This window comes from Stegostoma tigrinum, chromosome 16 (assembly GCF_030684315.1).
Source record: "Stegostoma tigrinum isolate sSteTig4 chromosome 16, sSteTig4.hap1, whole genome shotgun sequence".
NCBI lineage: Eukaryota > Metazoa > Chordata > Chondrichthyes > Orectolobiformes > Stegostomatidae > Stegostoma > Stegostoma tigrinum.
Window position 1 is genome coordinate 52,970,526 of NC_081369.1, and position 24,136 is coordinate 52,994,661.

A 24,136-nucleotide genomic window follows, 5' to 3' on the forward strand; every position below is an offset into this window, starting at 1 on the left:
TCTGGGTCTGAGCAGTTTTCCGTTTTGCATATTACAATGATCATTATGTGGTAAAGGAAAGGGCTGTTTATATGGCGCCTTGCCAAAATAAATAACAAATTGAACAGTGCTGCCACAATCCATTGCGTAATACTTTAACCATGAATTCAAAATCCTAGTAAATAATTGTTCATCCTCAAAACCATTACCACATACCCATGCTGTCACTAAGACTGCATAATTCCACTTTTGTAACATCAAAGGCTCTGCTCCCTTGTCAAATCACTGTTGCTACAGCTTTCATTCATGCCTTTGTTATCTCTCAACCATTTCAATGTGTTCCTGCTATGTTCCACCCACCATAAACTAAAGGTCTCACATATCACCTCTCTGTTCGCTGAAATGACTTGATTTTGAAATTCTCACCTATGTTTTCATATCTCTCCATGGCCTTGATCCTTCTCATCTCTGTTATCTCCTACTGGCCCAGAATCTCCAAGGCATCTGTGCTCATTAAATTCTAGCCTCTGGTACCTACCTCATGTTAATCACTGGATCATCGGTGGTTCTGAGCTCTGGAATTCTCTTCCTAGACCTCAATGCCCGTCCTACTACCTGTTCTTCCTTTAGGGTGTCCCTTAACATCTATGTGTTTGCCCAAGTCTCATAGGCCCAGAACAGTATAACATAGGAATAGGGCCTTTGATGCATCATGTCTGTGTGGAACATGATGCCATTCGAAACTAATCCCATTTGTCCGCACACGGTCTGTATCCCTCTACTGCCTGCCTGGTCATGTGTCTTTCTAAATGCCTTTGAAAAGGTGCTACTGTATCCACTTCTACCAACTCCCCTGGTAGTGCATTCCAAGCGTATAACACCCTCTGTGTACAAAGAAGTTGTCTCACATATCTCCTTAAAACTTTCTCCTTCTCACTTTAAACATGCTCCCTAGATTTTGACATTTCCACACTTGGGAAAATAATCCAACTATCCACCCTATCCATGCCTCTCATAATTTTATACAGGATGCCTCTTAGCCTCTGATGCTCCAATGAAACAATCCAAGTTTGTTCAACCTCTTCTTACAGCTAAAACACTCCAATCCAGGCAACATCCTGGTAAATCTTATTTGCACCTTCTCCAAAGCCTTTACATCCTTCATATAGTGTGGCAACCAGAACTGCACATGATACTCCAAATGCGGAAGTATTCTTCTAAACTGTCCTGCTGCGTGCAAAATAAAAGCTTTGACTAAATGTTTCTTCTTTCCGCAAATCCTTTCTCATCAGCTAAAATTCAGAGCTATAGCTGACGTGAGTGACTCAATTTAGGGCGGCACAGTGGCTCAATGTTTAGCACTGCTGCCTCACAGCAACAGGGACTTGGGTTCGATTCCAGCCTCGGGCAACTGTCTGTGTGGAGTTTGCACATTCTTCCCGTGTCTGTGTGGGCTTCCTCCGGGTGCTCTGGTTTCCTCCCACAGTCCAAAGATGTGCAGGCTAGATGGATTGGCCATGTTACCTTGCCCATAGTGTTCAGGGATGTGTAGCTTAGGTGGGTTACAAGGGGACAGGTCTGGGTGGGATGCCCTGAGGTTCAATATGGACTTGATGGGCTGAAGGGTCTGTTTCCACAGTGTGGGGATTCTACGCAGCCTAAGGTTTTGTACAACTACAACATGATTTACCAACTTTTATACTCAATGCCCTGACTGATGAAGGGGAGCATTCTTTATCACCTTTTCCAATGCTGTTGTCACTTTCAGGGAGTTATGGACTTAAGCCACAAGATCCCTCTGTATATCAATGCCATTTACTGTATATCTTCATCTTGCATTTGACCTCCAAAGGTGCATCATCTCACTCTTGTCTGGATTAAACGCCATCTTGCCATTTCTCCGCCCTACTTTCCAAATGATCGATATCTTGCTGCATCCTTTGACAACCTTCCTGACTATCCAGAACTCCTCCGATTTTCATGTCACCTGCAAACTTACTAATCAGACTACCTACATATTCAACAAAATCATTTTTATGTATTGCAAACAACAGAGAATCAGCACTGAGCCATGCAGAACAAAATTGTTCATAGGCCTTCAGTCAGAAGAGACACCCCCCACCTGCCCAAAACCACCACGCAACTAGCCTTTATACTCTCTGACCAAGCCAATTTTGTATCTAACTTACCAACTCACTGTGGATCCAATGTGACTTAATCTTCTGGACCAGCCTGCAATGAGGGACCCTGTCAAATGCTTTAGTGAAGTCCATGTAAACAACATCCACTACGCGATCATCATCAATCATCTTCAGGGTAGTGTTGTTGGGTCAAAATCCTGGAACTCCCTCCCTAATAGCTTTGTGGGTCTATCTACACTTCAAGAACTGCATCGGTTCAAGACAGCAACTCACCACCACCTTCTGTATTTATTGTCTGGCCCTAATTTCAATGTCCATGCCCCATGAATAAATAAATAACATTTTTTGGCAAAGTTCCGTGTAAGCACCTTGGCGTACGTTATAAGGTGCTGCAAAATTAAATTTGTTGGTTGCGACTCCTCTATTTCGTACATGAAACTCCAAAACGTTACCGGGAACAGAGTCTGTGTAGTGAGTAAAGGAGAACAGAACTGTAAACACATGTACACTCTCCTAACACTGAAAATGGCGAATGAATTATATTTTCCCACACTATGAAACTTCACTCAACTTGTCCCCATGCACCCTTCAGTCCTGTTCAACCTCGCAACTTGAGAATACGCAGCAGGTTTTACACTAATTTTCCTCATTAGTAAGAGGGCAAAGGGGTCACTAGTTCAAACGGGTGAGAGGTGAATTTAGATTGGATGTCTGCTAGTTCCTTTCAGAGCTGCAGAAGTTTATAACACAGAAGAAAATCACTTGGGATTCTATGATTTGTTCTGCCTCTTTATGAGAGCATTCCAAGACTAATTCTGCTGTTTGACTCTCAGTCATAACCCCCGAAACCTTCCTCTGCCACAGATATGTATCCACTTTTTCCATCAATGCCCTTCCTGCGGCAAAGCATCCCATACTCTGATAGTAATTTAGCCACAATCCATGAAGGGCCGTGGGCACCTCTCTCCACTGTAGAGAGGGAAGGACAGAGAGACAGATCCGTGTAGTTCCAAGGACATAACACCACTGGCACTGGGCAAGTCAAGGAAGCAGGCTTCCAGGTGAACTCCCACAGCAGGGACAAAGGCCGAGGCCACCCTCGCTCTCATTCCACATCACACACTAGCCATTTGAGCTAACTGACCCTGCTTTCTCATTGTGCACTGATGTTTTTTGTTTAATACACTCATCAGTGCTAGAAATTTCTCCCAACCACTCTCCTCACTCTGCTAATGAGACTTTTAAACGAATTAATTGTCAATTTAGTCATCTTTACTTATGTACTCTTCTAAAAACTCTTGCATGATTAAAACCAAATCTCTACTAAATGTCCTCAGACCGCAAGGATTATGTCAGTACATCAATTCTCATAAAGACATTCAGACTCCTGGCATCATCCTGTGAAGGTGCTTTCTAACATCCTCCACGGCTTCAATATTTTTGTGTATTTTCTATGTTCAAAATTCAACAAAATATTTTTAACTGTGGCCTAATCATTGGCTGTTCACTCCAAACCCCTCTCTATAACCCCATCACTGCTTAGTTTCTAATGCTTTACTTAACCACAGTTGAAAACCTCCAGGAAATTATCACGAGGTCTTGATTCATTCAAACTCTTCAATTTCTACCAAATGCACACACACAATTCCCATTCTTTTCTTTCAAAATCGTACCAGTCCCACTTCTGAGTACTAAATTGTATCTGTCGCGTGCCTGCCCGTTCTGTTAAACTCACTTGTGGTTTTTGGTGTCATCATGGCTTCCCCCCACTGCCCCGCGCTGCTGTTTCCAATAGCTCCCACCTCAGCACCATGTTTCCCCAGGCTCAAATTTGACGTACTCACTGACACACTAAGAAGGATAGTGCACTGACCCCCATTAATCCGAACTCTTTGTGTGTGCAGTCCAAAGAATGATCAACAGCTTGGTGTGGGCCTCATAATGTAATATTGGGATAAAATCCATGGATAGGTGGGATCCATGATCACAGTTTTGATGGGCGAACTGAATGCAAATGAAAGCACGTGTGCACACATTGCGCAAAAACAGAAATTGCCGGAAAAGCTCAGTGGGTCTGGCAGCATCGGCGAAGGGGAAAAAGTCAGAGTTAATGTTTCGGGTCTGCTGACCCTTCCTCAGACACACTGCACCTGTTTCAAATCAACAAACAGGGGATAGCTATTTGCCAGATCATTTATCAGGGCAATATTCTGACCAACCAGTGTAGACTTGCCTTGTTTAAAATTGAACAAATCCTGGCTGTTAACTGTCAATCAGCATTCATGAATGCATTCTACATTGCAATGTCTCCATTAATTAGGGTCCACCTGCCAACCAAGCAGCACTTTCTCTCGCACATTATCAACATTAATTACAGATACATCCACTCCTTCTTGAAGCCAAATGAGACATTCTCATCTCCACCCACAGGCTGTGTATGTAATCAGTAGAATGGGTACAGCCAACGTGATGTGAACATTACTCACCTAAAAACCATTATCTCTTACCCCAAACATCAGCATGTTCTGCGGGACCCAAGGTAGACTGTATCCTTCTCCCACAACCAAGCTCAGGTACTTTCCAAAGTGACCTGCCAGTCAACCATGAGGAAGGCAGATCCTGGGTAATAAATATAGCGTTGCAATTCCATGCTCCCTAACTAACAGCTGGTGAGCCTTTGTCTCTGTGTGCAGGCATAATTGAGCAGAGATAGTGACTAACCACCTGACCCTATATATCCCTGAATCAAGCAAGAAAACAACTTCAATAAAGGCCAGTTGTACAGCCTCAACAGTATTGCAATGCAAAAAAGAAAATCATCAACACTGGGACCATTTGCACAGTGTTTCCTCTAGATATTGACGCTTTCCAGAGATACAAGGATAATGCCGACGGTATAGAGGCAAATGATCAATCATGACCTGTAACAGTGATGAGCCATGCTCGAGGGGAAAATGGCCAAGCCCCATTTCTGTTTCTGCTGTTCCCTACTTTCACAAAACTAAAACCAACCAAGCACTTATGCGAGGAATTCGAAAAGAGAAATTAAGTCTCACTGGTAAAACTGCAATAATTATTTTTCTGGGCACTAGCATTTGAAAAGCAGTCTTTTACAAGCATACTTTATAGGAAACAACAGCTCAAAGGATCATATACAATAGCACATGCACACATTAACGACAGGACACAGACCTGACCAAATGCTAGTTTGATTTCTCCAGGAGCTCCGTACAGACAGAGAAGTTGCCAGGCCCTTTCTACCACCCAAATTCCACAGGTCCCAGTGTTTGATTCCTGCTCCACGTCGAGCTGATCTCAGTCAGAGTTGGAGACCAGGCCCCACAGATCCCTCTGGGTTTGTAGGAGCTGGCAACGGTAACTGGGGCGGGATAGGGGTGTGGTGGGGAGGTTATTAGGAACAGAAAAATTTAACAGCCGCAGTTGTAGCTAATGAACTACAAACCAGAGACTTCATCCGAACATCTGCGCAGAGGTGAGAAAAGCGAATGGCAGCTACATTTATATAGAACCGTTCACACCCTCAGGACATTTCAAAAGCACTTTCTTCGTCAGCTCCCTTCCCAAAGGCAGATCTGACCAATGGTCAAGTGATCTCCACTGAAGACAGGGCAAGGAGTTAGATTCAAACTCACTCCAGTTGGAATTTCAGCCGGATCAGCCGTACAATCGGCTGGGCACCTTTCCCCAAGAAATCGAAGTTGCTGTGGAAACATTCACGTTCATATGGATGATGTAATTGAGGTGTGGATTTTCAGAGCTCAGAAAGGGGATCTTTAGCCCATTGTGTCCATACTGGTCACCAAGTACCTATCCATCCTTATCCCATTTTTCTGGCATTTGGTCCATAGCTCTGTATGCAACAACACTGCAAATGTTTACCTGAATACTTCTTACAAAGCTTGAGAGTTCCCACCTGGACCATCTGTTTAGGTAATGAGTTCCTGATACTCACCATTCTCCTCTGTGCCCAACATTCACACAGAGGCAGGTCACATCTGAGGTAAAAATCAAAGGTTGAGAACTGTACCCGAACTTGGCCTTCCCTAAGCTTCATTGTAACCTTTCCAGTGGCCAGCCCAAGAGGAGCTGGCATTCTGACATAAAAATCAGGCTGCTCACTCAATATGCAGGCTGAGCTGTTTGGGAGTGCACTTACAGGTGATGAACTCTTCCTCTTGATGAGATAACCTTATCTGGTGGTAATCACTTCCTAGCAGGGTATTAAAGGAATGGAAGTGAGGAACAGCACCTCTCAGAGGTGGGCTTGCTGTACTATTTTACTTGTCAGATCCTGTATTGGGCCTCACCTCAGCCCAATTGTTGGCTGCAGCTCCAAGTAGATGCTAACATATGATAGCAGGCACATCCCTGGGTACACTGCATTGACAGGCGGGCAAAAAGCAGGTAAAGGTCACTGTTGGGTCTCGAAGTCTTGATAACTTGTCCAGCATGGATTGGAAGTACTGACATTGGTGGACTTTCTGGGTGAGAGACCATTCTAGGTTCAACAATCTTGAAGCTAGGTGAAGACTGAGTGCTGGGACAGGTAAAGCTAAGCCAGACACCAATGAGACTAATCCCTGGAATTGGCAGGTTATTTTACGATGAAAGGCTAGATGGGCTAGATCTGTATCTGCTGGAGTTTGGAAGAGCAAGAGGAACCTTATTTGAAGGACGCAAGATCCTGAGGGGGCTTGGCAGAGGGTGTATGGAAAAGATCCTTCCTCTTGCGGGAGAATCTAGAATTGGGTTGTTTACAAAATAAGGCGTTAATTATTAAGAGGTGCAAATTTTTCTCCCAGAAGCTTGAGAAGCTTTGGAACTCTCTTCCTCAAAAGGCAGTGGATGCAGAGTGGGCAGGAATATAGAGATTAGGTTACTGTCAGATCAACCATGATTTTATTAAATTTTCACCATAGATGCTGCCAGACAGGCTGGGGTTCTCTGGCAGTTTCTGATTTTATTTCAGATCTTCAGCATTTTAATCTTATTTGCAAGGATGAGAGTGAATAAGGGGGAAAAAAAATGGGCATGATGTAATTAGACTTTCAGAAGGCTAATAGTGAAGTCACATACAGGAGGTTAGTAGATAAAAATGAAGTGCAAGTGATTGGAGGTAATATACTCACATGGAGTGAGGATTGGTTAACTATCAGACAGCAGAGAGTAGGAATAAATGGTTCATTCTCAGGCTGACAGAGTGGGGTTTCATACAAATCAGTGCTTAACCCCTGGCTATTCACAATCCATATCAATAATGTGGATGTGGGGCCAATTATAATATGTCAAAAACTGAAATTACTGGAAAAGCTCAGCAGGTCTGGCAGTACTGAGAAGGGTCACTTGACTTGAAATGTTAACTCTAACTTCTCTCCACCATTGCTGCCAGACCTGCTGAGATTTTCAGCAATTTCTGTTTTATAATATTATGTTGCATCATATTAAATGACAATATTTGACCAAAAAAGAAATCGCTGAGAAGCTCAGCAGGTCTGGTAGCATCTGTGGGCAGAAATTAGAGTTAATAGACAATAGACAATAGGTGCAGGAGTAGGCCATTCGGCCCTTCGAGCCAGCACCACCATTCATTATGGTCATGGCTGATCATCCACAATCAGTATCCTTGTTAACCAGTTAACATTTCAAGTCAAGTGACCCTTCTCACTACTGCTAGACCTGCTGAGCTTTTCCAGCAATTTCTATTTTTGTCTCTGATGTACTGCATCTGCAGCGCTTTCAGTTTCAATTAGAATATTTCTAAGCTAAATTCATGTACCATAATAAATCAAATCAAATCAAGTCAACAACATTTAGATAAGTACATAAATAAGTAATCTCTGGAGCTTGATGGCCCAAATTTAAGCAGGTGGGACTAGCTTAGTTTGGGATTATGGTTGGCATGGACCGGTTGGACCGAAGGGTCTGGTTCCATTCTGTTTGACTCTATGACTCTATCTATGACTTGCAGATGATTCAAAACTAATTTGGAATGTAAATTGAGAGGAGGATGTAAAGGGGCTTCAGGGAGATTCAAGTATGTGAGCAAAAACATGGCAGGTGGAATATAATGTGAGTAAGTGTGAGGTTATCCACTTTTGGGAGTGGCATGAAGGTGCAGAGTATTTCTTAAAAGATGAGAGATCGGAAAGTGGTATAGTCCAAAAGCACTGGGTGTCCTTGTTCAAAGGTCACTGGAAGTTAGCTCGCAGGTGCAGTGAGTAATTTGGAAGACAAACGGTATACTGTCCTTTATTGCAACAGGATTTGAATACAGAAGCAAAGAAATCTTGATTCAATTATATGGAACACTGTAGAGACTGCACTTGGAGCATTGTGTGTAGTTCTGGTTCCCTTTCCTTGGGAAGATTTAATGTGCTGTAGAGGGAGTGCAACAGAGTTTCACCCCACTGATTGCTGCAATGATGGGTCTCTCCAATGTGGAGAGATTGAACAGACTGGACTTGTTCTCTATATTTTAGAAGAGTGAGAGGGGACCTTACAGAAATCCACAATATTCTTGAAGGGATAAAGCAGATGCAGAAAAGGTGTTTCCCCTGGCTACGGGGTCTCCAACCAGGGATTGAGATGAAGAGGAACCTTTTCAGTCAAAGTGGGGGGAATTTTCAGAATGCTGTAAACACCCCCCCAAGGGCTGTCACTAGCTAAGTTCAAGACAGTGATCGATACATATTTACTTACTCTTGACGCCAAATGACATGGGGTAGTGCAGTAAAATTACTTGGAAATAAATGTTCTAGAATGGCCTCCTCCTTAGTTCCTTTCCTCAGCCATGTTGATTGGCCTTACATCTGGACCGAGATGAGCCAGGATGTGAAATGGCGCGGAGCAGATGTACCTATACCTCACAATTACTGAAGTCATGCACACGGCCTGGTCATCATCCCTTCCTGGTTTCCTGGCACTTGTTTACCACAGCAAATATTCTGTGGAGAGCTGCAGGCTGGTGTACACTTTCAATCATCAAAGGAAGCACAACAAGGACACTCTACAAGTCCCACTAAGGAATTTACTGACTTAGAGTCTGGGGTAAAGTTCGCCCGGATCGCTGCTCCCAGTGCAACCAGAAGCAGAAGTAAAATGGAACGAAAGGAAAATGGAACAAGAGGAAACTCATCCAAATCTTGATTGTTTATTGTATCTCATTCAATCTACAGGGTGCAGATCAACCTTAGCAGTCACTTATATGTCCAGAAGAACTGTAGTAAACACAACAAGTGATAAATATGGTCATCTTCATTTTGCAAGAGAAACGAGGAGCAGCTTTCCTGCCTTGCAGTAGTTTAGCTTTCTGGGCTGTTTGACATGAGCCACAGTTGGAAGAGATTTGGAGTCTGGAAGCATTGATTCAGGAAACAAGTCTATCCAGTCCACCTTATTTCAATTCAACCAATTCCTTCAGAATTGCTTCTTCAGCTCAGATTCATTATATCTAAACGATTCCAGGATTTTGCTTCCATGACTTCTGTTATGTTCCCTGCTGATTTTATTACTGAACAAGTCAGATCCCAGATCATTCTTTGTTTCTGGTTTTAACAATGCAGTCTTTCACTGAAATATAAATATACACAATGCTACAGATGCAGTTCTAGTGTTAAAACAGAAGTTACAACAGAAAATAAAGTAAACCAAACTATTTCCACAAAACACTAACCTACAAATTTAGAAACACATGGTAAAGTACAATTGCATAAATCACAAAATCCTCCTTTACAGTATTGTATCCCCTTTACATATACATCTATAAGATTTAATTTAAACTGTGGCTTCAAACTTGAGAATCTGACAGTCTACACCTAGACATTTCATATAACGGAGTTTAAACATTCTCAACTTCAAACAACCCCTTCAATTTTAACCAAATACTTTTGGTCAGAACTTTTAAAACTAAACTGATTGCACTGTGATAACCTCTTTCTTAACAATCCTAAAACTATCTTCCCTGCTCAGGAACAACTGTTCGTACACCCAGCTTCAACCAAGCCCCCTGGAAACAGTCCCAAAGTAAAACTATATCAGTGATACCTGGGCCATCTCCAACACTTCCCTCACCTTCCTGGACCTCTCAGTCTCCATCTCAGGTAACCAGCTAGGAGCTGATGTCCATTTCAAGCCCACTGACTCCCACAGCTACCTAGAATATACCTCCTCCCACCCACCCTCCTGCAAAAATTCCATCCCCTATTCCCAATTCCTCCGCCTCCCTGCATCTGCTCCCAGGATGAGGTATTCTACTCCCGCACATCCCAGCTGTCCACATTCTTCAAGGACCGCAACATTCCCCCGGCAGTGGTCAAGAACGTCCTTGACCGTGTCTCCCGCATTTCCCGCAACACATTCCTCACATCCCGCCCCCAGAGGATCCCCCTCATGCTCACATACCACCCCAGCAACCTCTGGATACAACGCATCATCCTCCGACACTTCCGCCATTTACAATCCGACCCCACCACCCAAGCTATTTTCCCATCCCCACCCTTGTCTGCCTTCCGGAGAGACCACTCTCTCCGCGACTCCCTTGTCCGCACCACACTCCCCTCCAATCCCACCACACCCGGCACCTTCCCCTGCAACCGCAGGAAGTGCTACACTTGCCCCCACACCTCCTCCCTCACCCCTATCCCAGGCCCCAAGATGACATTCCACATTAAGCAGAGGTTCACCTGCACATCTGCTAATATGGTATATTGTATCCATTGTACCCGGTGTGGCTTCCTCTACACTGGGGAAACCAAGCAGAGGCTTGGGGACCGATTGGCAGAACACCTCCGCTCAGTTTGCAACAAATAGCTGCACCTCCCAGTCGCAAACCATTTCCACTCCCCTCGCATTCCTTAGACGACATGTCCATCATGGGCCTCCTGCAGTGCCACAATGATGCCACCCGAAGGTTGCAGGAACAGCAACTCATATTCCGCTTGGGAACCCTGCAGCCCAATGGTATCAATGTAGACTTCACAAGCTTCAAAATCTCCCCTTGCCCCACTGCATCCCAAAACCAGCCCAGTTCGTCCCCTCCCCCCACTGCATCACACAACCAGCCCAGCTCATCCCCTCCCCGCACTGCATCACACAACCAGCCCAGCCTGTCTCTGCTTCCCTAACCTGTTCTTCCTCTCACCCATCCCTTCCTCCCACCCCAAGCCGCACCTCCATTTCCTACCTACCACCTCATCCCGCCTCCTTGACCTGAACACCTTCCCTGGACTGACCTATCCCCTCCCTACCTCCCCACCTATACTCTCCTTTCCACCTATCTTCTTTTCTCTCCATCTTCGGTCCGCCTCCCCCTCTCTCCCTATTTATTCCAGTTCCCTCTCCCCATCCCCATCTCTGATGAAGGGTCTAGGCCCGAAACGACAGCTTTTGTGCTCCTGAGATGCTGCTTGGCCTGCTGTGTTCATCCAGCCTCACATTTTATTACCAAATTAAAACTAAATAGCCTCTGTTTCAAACAAGCCCTAAGTCTGAAAAAAAACAATTAGGGAATATTCCATCTGAAAGCCTAATGCACTACACTGTTCACACTGTTCGTAGGTAAATGCTCCCAGTGCAAACGAAAGGCTATTACTCTGTAGGAAATCTCTCCCTAATACTAGTTTTAAAGAATGCACCATGGCTATAAGAATACCTATAAGTTAATTATTAAATCCCTTCAGACACACAGGCCAAAGCCCACATGTAACTAGCTTAAATCCAAACTCTAAAACAAATGATACTGAAATATTTATATACATCATACACCTTATATCAAGCCGGACCCATTTAAGTTATGAGGATTTTAGGTACTTTTTAAGAGTCACAGAACTTGTCATGTGATCAGGGCACTGGCAAGGGCAATATACAGTTGCCAACCTCAGGTGGAATTATACCTGCAAATATCATCACATAACCTCTCACTTTCAACTGACTTAAGCCTGCATTCTTGAAATTGGTCACCCAACATGTTAACCTTCACAGGAATCACCTTCCCATGCTAATTGGAAAGCAGACACCTCATTTCTGGATGAAGAATTTTTGATCATCAGTCAAGCTTCTAGAGATCAATTTTCAATCCCTGGAGACAGCAGGACAATTCTGGAGGACGGGCAACTCTAAATCGAGCCTTTTTTTTAAAAAAAAAGCCCTCAAACGAGTAAAATTCTGTTCAGAAAATGGTGGGACTCCCATTCAAAAGTACATTTTCTGATTTCTCTGGTCCCGCTCCCAAGATTGCACCAGTCACAAGTTTTAGCAATTATCCAACCTGGACTCATCTGCTATGGATATGAATGGTATTTAACACACCAACATAAATATGTTATTGGTTTTTCTTTCACTTTGCTTATTTGTTTATATTTTGGCACTTTATGAACATTTTCAAAATATGCACCAAACTCAACTTTTGCCTGAGATTGTAGGAACTGCAGATGCTGGAGAATCTGAGATAACAAGGTGTACAGCTGGATGTACACAGCAGTCCAAGCAGCCTCAGATGAGCACAGGAAGGCCGACGTTTCGGGCCTAGACCCTTATTCAGAAATTTATGAAGAAAGATCTAGGCCTGAAACGTCAGCCTTCCTGCTCCTCTGAGGCTGCTTGGACTGCTGTGTTCATCCAGCTCTACACTTTGTTATCTCAACTTTTGCCTGACATTTTTTTTGGCCATGTGAAGATCTTCAGAAAATGTTTCAGCAGTTCATGGTTAGACCACAAGATGGAGCACTTTGGGATTGGGGTAATTCCAATTTAGGTTTAGGGGTGGGCAAGGAGGATGTTCATGCTTAATGCATCTTCATCTAGTCTATCATTTAGTTGTGACTTTGTAAACTCTGTGGTCCTCTCAGCAGACTGACAACAATGTTACCACTAAGGTGCTTCTGATGTTGGGTTGAGAAGAACATTGGTCTCCAGCTACTGTGATGAGGAGGTGCCCGTGTTGGACTGGGTTGGGCAAAGTCAGAAGTCACATGATTCCAGGTTGTAGTCCAACAGGTTTATTTAAAATCACGTGCTTTTGGAGCACAGCATCTTTCACCGCATGATGAAGGAGCAAGTGCTGAAGCAGCAGCACTCTGAAAGCTCGTGACTTCAAAGAAATCTGTTGGATTAGAATCTGGTGTCATGTGACTTCTGACAGTCACCTGGTACTGGTTGTGCCTGTGCTCAATTGAAGGGATCTCCTGCTACTGCAGGGTCAGCTCACTAACACAATTCAGTGTGGTCTGACAGAACGATGCTCGGGGAGTATCATTAGGGCACCAGCAGTGAGTTTAGGACCCAAGACCCAAATTGCCTGAAAGGAATTGGTCATTTAGACGTCAAAAATAAAGGATCAGGAAGGAGAAGGATTTGCAATCACAGACTCCTGTACTGGGGAGGTGGTGATGTTGTGGTAATGTCATTGGACTAGCCAATATTCTGGGGACATGGGTGCAATTTGCACTCAATTAAACAAAAAAATGGAGTAAAGAACTGTCACCATTGTCATTAAAAACCCACTCATGTCCACTTCCTCATTTAGGGAAGGACATCTGCCGTCCTTACCGGGTCAGCCTTTGCTCTCCTCAGTAGAAGTTGCTATTGATGGAAGCTTGTGGCAATTACTCTGTAAAAAGTAGACAGGGCTGTTGCTGTTCATTGATGGTGGAGGGAGTGAACGTTTCAGGTGGTGCCAATCAAGTGGCCTACTCTGCCCTTGACACAAGTTTCTCGTGTTGTCGAAGCTGTACTCATCCAGGCAAGTGGAGGGTGTTCAATCACACTCCTGGTTTATGTCCCATATATGGTACACAGGCTTTGGACAGTCAGGAGAGGAGTTACTTGCCATCAAATTCCCAGCCTCTTACCTACTTTTGCAGCTGTGGTATTTATATTTTTGGTCCATATAAATTTCTAATCAACAGCAACCTCACAGGATGTTGATAGTGAGAGAACACAGTGATGGTAACTGAATGTTAAGGTAAGACGGTTAGACATGTTCCTGTTGGAAATGGGCATTGCTTGGCACTTGAGTAGTACAAATGTAACTTACCGCTAAGCTTGGAAGTCATCCAGATCTCGCCGTCTATGGACTTGGACTGCTTCAGTATCCGGTGAATGTCAAATTATGCTGAACATCGTGCAATATTCAGTGAATATCCCTATTTCTGAGCTTTTGAAGGAGGAAAGGTCACTGAAAAAGCATCTGAAAGTGGTTGCGCTAAGGTTATTACCCTAAGGAACTCCAGGAGAGATGTTCTGAGATTATGATGATTGAGGGTGATGATTGCTAATTTAAACTGAATCCCCATAATGAAGGAACCCCAAGTGTAGATGATACAACCAGTTCAGAATAGATCCCTGACACATTGGCCCTTTGGCTGAAGTGGGAGAACAATCTATCCGTCTGTAATATTATTACTCAGTGACAGGCCAAGGTCATCAGGAAACACTGATGGATCATGATTTCTATGAATAAATAAAGCAAGACAATTTAAAGTGGTCAATCTTGTAATGGAGGCATTTTGATCCAAACATTAACAAAGTTACAAAGCTGCAGGGGATGTTTTCAGCTCAAATACAAATCGCTGTGGGAGGAATATAGGATCGCAGCAAAGACTTTAAACTGTGTTTTCCACATGGATAAATTTGAGAGAGGAAGGGAAAAGAGATGCCAAAAGCAAGCTCTTCTCTTCCCCAAAGTCGAGGGAGGGACAAAACAGGGGAAGCCAAAACCACTTGAAGAGGTAAAAGCGTCCGAACAAGAGGGTCCTGATTTACAATAACTGCAAAAGAAAATAAAGAGAAGAACGGCGGTGAGAGGAATTCGTTTTTGAACACAAAGTTTTCACAATCTGGGACAATCAGTCTGAAACAGTTGTGAACATGGATGCAAAAGTACCGCTTAATGGTGAATTGAATATATATACCTCAAACGAAAATATTGCAGCATGATGGCAGGAGAGTCGGGGGTGAAATCGGACAGCTCTTTCAAAATCTAGCACAGACCTAATGGGTCAAATGGCCTCCATCCGTGCTCAGTGATGACTTCACTGTTTCCTTTGGGTTTGTGCCTCTGTTGCTCCCTCGTCGTTTCAGTCACATTGCTGGAGAGCTTCACTTGTGACAAAACATTCGGAAAACAATCCAATTCTGATGGTGTATGTCTCTCAGCAGGCTATTCAATAAAGTGCAGTTAAGGAGCAGTTAGACCAACACATGACGGACAAGAATTGATGGTTATCTTGTCAATATTGAAGGAACCAGGAGGGCAGTGTGCAGCATTAATAGCAGTTGAGTGAGTGACCAGATTCTGTGCAGTATATACTATGGAAAATTCACTTCACCACCAGTGGCTATGCCGAGGCCCGAAAACCCGGAATTCCCTCCCTATACCTTTCCACCTCTCTATCCTCCTTTAAAGCATTCCTTAAAACATACCTCCTCGATCCGGCCTAATGACTCAAGTAGTTCATTGTGTTTGTTTTGTCTTGTCCTGCTTTTTTTATAATGCTCCTGTAAAGTACCGTGGGACTTTCTATTACTTTGAAAGACACTATATGAATACAAATTGTTGTTGTTGAGAGATGTCAGCTTGAAAGATTGGCCTTATATAATGCATATTCAGAACACCTTAAGGACCCTCAAAACCAAAAGTATGGAGCCTGGAAACAGGTCATCTGTTTGGGATTGGTGCACAACCTTCAAAACTATGAAGGGAAATACTTTTCCTATGCTGCGGAAGTGTTTTTGGGAAGTAACTGTAGCTACAAGGTATCATGTGCTAACCTGGAAAAGTGAACATAGCACATTCAAAAACAGAGTGGCAACAATAGTAGACAGAGGGAGTTAATAATGCCGAGAATGTTCCACCCAAATAAATGAGTGTGGATTCAAACCCCATTCACCCAAACCCTCCTGTGCCTCTTCAGTAGGAATTTCTTATATTCACAATAATTTAAAAGTTTTATGTCCTTAGATTCTTTCTGAAAGAGAAATGTACATACTTTAAGAGTGCGCCAACTGGAATTATCTTCCCAAGTGATATTGTACGCTCATCCAAGTGAAAAGGTTAAAAAGATAGCCCCTTACCATAGCACTCTTTGACATACCTTGACCCTGAAATTAACATGTTGTTTACAGCTCCCTCGTTAACAGAGAGACCATATAAAACTACTCAATTATATGTTCCTCGCTAGAATATGGTTTCTGTACAATTTCCAAAGGCAGCATTACAACGAGGGGCTACAGTCCCTCACCTAACCAGCACATAATGACCTCTTTCATTGCCTGTGTAGTCAAAGAGAAAAGATCCCATGCCAATTCAGCAGAGACTGATGAAACTATGATCATACTTTTCTCCGCCAACCCTTTTGAATATCTGACTAGGTTTGACGAATGTTGTGCTATGATTCTGGCAGTCACCTTAAATTGCCAAGGGAAACCACATTAGCTGGTGTATTTGGTGCATAATTGCTTTTTTGTAATGGTTCTACTTTTATTCCGAACACAGAAAGTAAGCCTTTCAGCTCAATTAGTCCCAGTTTGACTGGGATTTGCACAGTGGCCTCAAAATCAGTGGGGGTCATCTTCCCCTCCCACTTCCCTTTGCCCAGCAGTACACTTGCCCTTGCACTTCCCAACATCAATATGATTCACAACAGTAGTTTGGAGGCATCAAGCTACATCCCATTGTTCTCTGGTACCCCAATTCATTGTTCCGGAACACATCTCAAAGAAATCTCAGTGTGAAGACAATTATGTTAATACTCCAATGTACGATTTCATCCATTTCCCAACCACGTCTGTCTTCCTTCAAACCTTCGATGGCTCTCCAATTAGCTTGTAAATTTTCTTTCATTTTGTACCAGTTATAGCTTTTGCCTGCACCCCTCAGCATAAGTCCAGCTGTTCCATTCCTTAACTTCTCTGAGGTTTCATTTCCTATTCTGGCTGCTTGCGCATCCTCTGTTTTCAATTGCTCCATCATTAGGTGTTATACCTTCAGCTGCCTAGAAATTCCTTTCCTAAACCTCCCTTTGGCTAAGCCTTTGGTCACCTGTTCTAATACCTCACATTGTTTGATACCACTATGTCAATTCCACTTTGCTGTTGGGAACACCTCGGTGCACTTCACTACCTTAAAAGTACTTTGTAAACGCTTGGTGTTGCAGTCTGTCTAACATGTATGGCAGCCAGGGCAAGTAACAGCACAGAAGGAAACAATCTGGACATTCGTGCCTGTCATGGTCAAAACTTTGCTGGAGAAACCAGGGGCAGCCAACCTCCTGTCTCTGCCATTTTTAGTGACACAAACAGTTCTAAGGTTATAAGTACAGGTATCGGAGTGTTAGTTATGGCTCAGCATTAGCATTCTGGCCTCCAAGTCATAGATTGTGGGTTTAAAACTGATGCCAGGAACTTTCCATCGGGCTAGTGTAGCACCCATGAAACGTTGCACGGTTTAAGGTGACACTCTTCAAGCGGGATGATAAAACCAAGTCTCCAGCAGCTTTTGCAGTATACTGGAAGATCCAAAGGCACGATTGCAATGAAAAGAAAACAATGTCTCCTGGTGCCCTAGGAATATATACCCCTCAACCAAATCTGCAAACAGTCGATCTGGTCATGATCATGCTGCTGTTTGTACCTGCTTGCTGTGTGTGAATTGGCCACCGTGTATCCAGTGACTACACTTGTCGGTAAATCCCTGAGACTGTGATTTGTTCTACATAAAAATGCAAGTCTTCTTTTTAAAGGGAGCATGGGTAAGATAGGTCTTTGTAAGCCTGCAAAAGCCATTCCAAAAGAAAACTCTTGAATTTAGGTTGGTAGTACACAAATGTCCTTTAGGAAAGGGAGCTGCCATCCTTACCTGGTCTGGCCTACACGTGACTCCAGACCCACAGCAATGTGGTTGACTCTGAACTGTCCTCTGGGCAATTAGGGATGGGCAATAAATGCTGCCCAGCCAGCGACAACCTCATCCCATGAATGAATAAAATGAAAAGCATGCCCGCCTCAAACCACAAGGGTCTGGATTAAATTGCCATTCCAAGGTTTCAGCACAAACTTTTCTTTCTTTCTTTCTTTATTTCCTCATTTTTCTGCCGTTATACTCTATTACTTTGGTTTATTTTTCTGTGTTTTAAGATGGCGCCAGAGAGTGGGGGCACTATGCAACATTTCCGCTGTATTTCGCAACAAGATACACGTAATAATAAATAAATCAAAACAAAATCAAGGCTGACACTCCAGGGCAGTGCTGAGGGAGGACCACACTGTCAGAGGTACGATTAAATTGATATCCAATCTACCTATGATACCAGATGTAAACAATTGCCTGGGATGATTTCAAAGAAAAACACAGGAGTCATCCCCAGGGCTCAGGCCAATATCTAATCCCTTGATCACCATCAAAAGAAACAGCTTACCTGGTCATTATCACATTGCCAGTTTATATACTACTACACCACAACAGTACCCACACTTCATTAAAAAAGTACTTTATTGGGTGTAAAGTGCTTTGAAATTCCAAGTGGTTGAGAAAAGTGCTATATAAATGCATGACTTCTTGTCCTTATGAGCTATTCCACAGCCTACATTCTAAGGTGTTAGAAAATGGTGGAAGTAATGTAGGTGCCCACAATTAATTGGGTAAATGCATTCAGAATGATGGTCTTCCATTAGATCACTCCAATGATGCAATGGTAAAGCCAGTGGTCAGCTTATGTTTAGTTCATGATGCCATTGGTGGGGAGGGATGGCTGGTAGCTGTGCTAGGATTGGGGTAGACTAGTTCTGCATTAAAGGTCACCTGCTAAGTTACGCCTGCTGGCTAACTTTAAAACATAACATGCTGGAATTAATGACAGCATGAAAATACATCGTGAAGGTATTCATATAAGAAGGTAAAGCATGAACCTGCTCATATCCTACGAGCACATTTATCATTCGCACGCTGATACTTTCTTTTAATTTCTGGGCCAAAGATCGGGAAGCCCCAGGTACGGAGATATTTCCCTTTGGCACGTTTTTGATTACGTGGCAGTGCACACTGTGATACTTTCTTTTGAGCAGCAAATCGCTTTGGAGCAACTTCCTCTCAAAAACCCAGTGACCTTAGAGCCACGTTCTAAATTGAACAGGAACACATAAAAAGACAAATACCTCAATGATTTCAGTTTGAAACACTTTCTCAAAACCCTGCTGATTTTGCAGCTTCCCCATTGTGTTGGCAACAAGCTGGTGTGTGCCTGCATGGAAGTTTCAATGAAGAAATTAAATACAAACATGTTGGAAATATAGCTGTCAACTCCCAAGCCCCAAAGGCCATCGTCTGCAGTTGCCAGACAGCTGCAACTACAAATCCCATTGCTGTCAGGAAGGATAGGCTGGAGCTTCTTGTTCAAACAGGGAAAAAAGGCAGACAGTGAGGGTGGGCATGAAAAGATGTTTACACCTTGGAGCTGAAGAATGGTGAAGGAGGGATGGCACATTGATTAGCACTGCTTCCTCACAGTGCCAGGGACTCAGGTTAGACTCCAGCCTCAAGCGACTGTCTGTGTAAAGTCTGCACATTCTCGCTGTGTCTGTGCGGTTTTCCTCTGGGTGCTCTGGTTTCTTCCCACAGTCCAAAGCTATGCAGATTAGGTGAACTGGTCATGCTAAATTGCCCAAAGTGTCCAGGGATGTGTAGGTTAGATGGATTGGCCATGCTAAATTGCCCACAGTTTCCAGGGGTGTGCATGTTCGGAAATGCAGGATTACAGGGACGCTCTTCAGAGGGTCAGTGTGGACTCAAGAGGCTGAATGGCTTGCTTCCACGCTGTACAGATTCAGTGATTAAAATAAAGGGGTCAGAAACAGAAGACAAGGATGAGTAAAGCCATTAAGGAATACAAGAGAAAAAGAGTATGTAACTTACGACCGCATGATCTAGTCGATGCAATAGTACAGATGCCTTTATAAGAAGGCTAGTTGAACACATGCAGGGAAAATGAAAAGATGTGTAAGGATTTTTAAATCAGCCTGTTCAGATTTGCTATGAAACACCTCTGCAGTTGGTGGAACTTGAACGTGGGCCTCCTGACCCAGAGGTAGGGACACTACCACGCCCCCAATTAATTTCCCCTTCTTCTCACTAAAATGAACAAAAAAAGTAAGATGCTGTAAACCTGAAATAAATGGAGCAAGAGCTGGAACTCCACAGGTCTGGCAGCATCTGCACAGGGCAAGTAGAGTTAAAAACAGTCATTATTGACTCAGGGCGGCACAGTGGCAAGCACTGTTGCCTCACAGCACCAGGGACCCAGGTTCGATTCCACCCTCAGGCGACTGTCTAGTAGAGTTTGCACCTTCTCCCCGTGTCTGCGTGGGTTTCCTCCCACAGTCCAAAGATGTGGAGGCTAGGCGGATTGGCCGTGCTAAATTGCCCATAGTGTTCAGGGATGCGTAGATTAGGTGGGTTATAGGGGGATGAGTCCGAGGGCTAGCATGGACTTATTGGGCTAAAGGGCCAGTTTCCACACTGCAGGGATTCAATGATCCATGAACATCCAGAAATACACAGTTCTGAAGTCGTCAGTGGATTTGAAACTTTAACTAGATCTGCTGAATATTTCCAATACTTTTTCTCAATTTGTTTTGGTGCTCTGGAACAGTGAACTGACTGTGATGATAAATATATATTGGTGTACATATCAGCCACTCACTAGCTGTGTGTGTGTTTGCAAGTATGTACGTTTGTGTATCCTTGTGTGAGCACCCATATGCAGAGCAAACTCCACATTTTTTAAAAAGAGATGAGCAGAGAAATTGCTGACTAAAAATTCTCGCATTTCACTCATTAACCTTCAGTCATTGTCAGTCTCTCCCGGCCATTAATTCACTTCAATAAAGATGCATTGAGAGGTTTTTAGGCCTTTATATTAAAGCTGCTCATCTTTAAAGCTTCCCTTTTGTAGTGGCTTACCTTGACAGCTCATCAGGTAAGAGGTTCCCACACTGAGAAGTGAAACATTTTTCACTTCATTAATCAGAATAAAACGCAGTCATTAGCATTTTGGGGGAATATTTCCCACTGATCGAGAAAATAGTTTTGTTTTCATGTGATAACTAATAAGAAGAATAAGAAGTTTAATCATTTTAAAATTTCCTCCATAAGGAAATGGCTACAAGAGTGAACCCTGATTTTAGAGTTCAGATGAAACGAGTTCAGATTTGCTACTGAGACATCATTTTATTCTTTATACTTTTAGTAACTCCCTTTTGCAGGCTGTATAACCGGCGCTGAGGAAGTGCTGCCTGGTCAGAGGGGTCTATCTTTAGGTGAGATGTCAAATCAATAGATTTGTTCTACATCACTGCCATTAAAAAAAAATGCAAAAGACATGTGTCTCTCATAAACATCTCAATGCCTTCTCATCTATTGATGGTGGGTGTTAATGCCCTATTAATGGCTGGTTCACTAATGGCAATCTATGCTCTACTCTCCAAGACACAGGCTGGTGAGGTGCTGGGGAACGCTGTACTATCACAAAGTGCATGCTTCTAAACATTTAAACGAAGGACCTGTTTGCCATCTTAGATGGACGTACTAGGGTGGCACAATTTGATGCAGAGCAGAAGAATTGCAGACATAAGCCACGTAGAATTTACAACAAAGGAACCCATCAACTAACACAACTGCAGCAGTCAGGTATTTATGTTTAATACAGAAACACAAAAACTAGGAGCAGGAGTAAGCCATTCAGTCCCTTACACCTTGACCACTATTTAATACAATTATGGCTGAACTCATCACGATCTCAACTTCACTTTCCTGCCTGCTGCCCATAACTCTTCAACTCATTACAAATTGAAAATCTGTCTAAGCTCTCCTTAGGTTTACTCAATGCCCCACCATCCATCGCTGTCTGGGGTAATGAATTTCCCAGATTCACAATCCTTTGACAAAAGTAATTTCTATTCATCTTGTCAAATTCCTGCAATCCTCCTATCTCACTATATCTATACAAGCTTCAATTCTGCTTCGCTCACGTACTTAACTGGACTCTGCTTAAAGCCACTGATACCATTTGTCTCACTAACTTGCCTCGTAGCCAGTTCCTCCCAAATTCCTGGTCAATATTTGTCCCTTAAACAATTGAGTACTTGCAGTTTTGCTACATGCAAACTGCTCATCATGTTTCCCTGCATTATGCCATGTTGGGTTAGTAAGTTTGCAGATGACACTAAAGTCGGTGGAGTGGTCAGCAGTGTGGAAGAATGTTGCAGGGAGACTTGGATAAACTGCAGAATTGGGCCGAAAGATGGCAAATGGAGTTTAATATGGATAAATGTGAGGTGATTCACTTTGGGAGGAATAATAGGAAGGCAGAATACCAGGTCAATGGAAAGATTCTTGGTAGTTTGGATGTGCAGCGGGGTCTTAGTGTCCACGTACATAGATCCCTGAAAGTTGCCACCCAGATTGATAGTGCTGTTAAGAAGGCTTACTGTGTGTTAGGTTTTATTGGTAGAGGGATTGAGTTCCGGAGCTGTGATGTCATGCTGCAACTGTACAAAATGCTAGTGCGGCCTCACTTGGAATATTGCGTACAGTTCTGGTCAGCGCATTACAGGAAGGATGTGGAAGCATTGGAAAAGGTGCAGAGGAGATTTACCAGGATGTTGCCTGGTCTGGAACGCAGGCCCTATGAAGAAAGGCTGAGGGACTTGGGTCTATTCTCATTGGAGAGGAGGAGGCTAAGAGGGGATTTAACAGAGACAGACAAGATGATCAGAGGATTAGATAGGGTGGACAGTGGGAGTCTTTTTCCGAGGATGATGACTTCAGCTTGTACGAGGGGGCATAGCTACAAATTGAGGGGTGATAGATTTAAGACAGATGTCAGAGGCAGGTTCTTTACTCAGAGAGTGGTAAGGGCGTGGAATTTGCCTGCCAATGTAGTTAACTCAGCCACATTAGGGGCATTTAAACAGTCCTTGGATAAGCATATGGATGATGATGGGATAGTGCAGGCGGAGGGGCTTAGAGTAGTTCACAGGTTGGCGCAACATCGAGGCCTGTTCTGCGCTGTATGGTTCTATGTACTATGATTGATCAGGACCCGGAATTACTTGCAGACATATCAGACTTTTGGACCAGATGTGTCTTATTCCAAAACAAAGATTGCAAGCCAAGCCTGGCTGATAAATACAACTTCTTAGAATGAAATCCAGTAGCTGCTGAAAGATTTTCTGCACATACCCCTAGAATGTTGCACTTGTACAGTGCCAAGGAAGTTTCAGAGAGAGAGATTCCAAACGACAGAAGTACAAGGCAATGTAATTTCCTCCTCTTCCTACAGGAGACCATTTCCTGAAGGTTATATTCCAGATTGTGGAGAGAAGATGAAAGACACACTTTGCTGTATTTTTCCAGGAATATACAAAAAAATTACTTGAAAAAAGACACTGGAATCCCTGGTCTGAGTGTGTTAGTTGACTGATGAGCTCATGTGGACTAATGTGCTATAAAGACCTCAGCTTGAGGGTAGCCAACAGACATCCCTGTGCTGCAGGTAAAAAGAAAATATATCCCCATGCTCTGATTACGAGGAAGTTAGTCACCACTAAAAACAAAAGTGGTCATAAGAATTTGAGTTTACCTTCAAAGTCGAGAATCTCAAAATAGACTTCCTAAGTATGAGCATCAACTGTAACAGTCACACCCATGTAATGATCACACCGCTCTACCAACTACTCTTCATAAGCAATCAAAACACTTCTCATTTCTAATCTGTGTGTATTCATGTTGTCTTATTAACTCGTCACACGTTTAGTAACCAATAAACTCACTCACTAATATTTTAGCAAAGATCTGTAGCTCGCGTTGCAGTTGGAGTTGTTGGGTGGTTCACTGAGTTGACTGGTTTTCATGCTAACATTTTTTCTCCCTCCTAGATGACCTCATCAGTGCTGTCTAGCCTCTGTTGAAGCGCTGTTGTTCCACTCTGAATTTATACGGTCCG

General features: G+C 43.3%; 1 protein-coding gene across 3 annotated transcripts in view; it reads right to left on the reverse strand.

The window, feature by feature from the left end:
- The window catches only part of gse1b (Gse1 coiled-coil protein b), a 760,234-nt gene that overhangs the window by 698,006 nt on the left and 38,092 nt on the right, over positions 1 to 24,136 (reverse strand). The gene's annotated exons all lie outside the window — the stretch shown is intronic.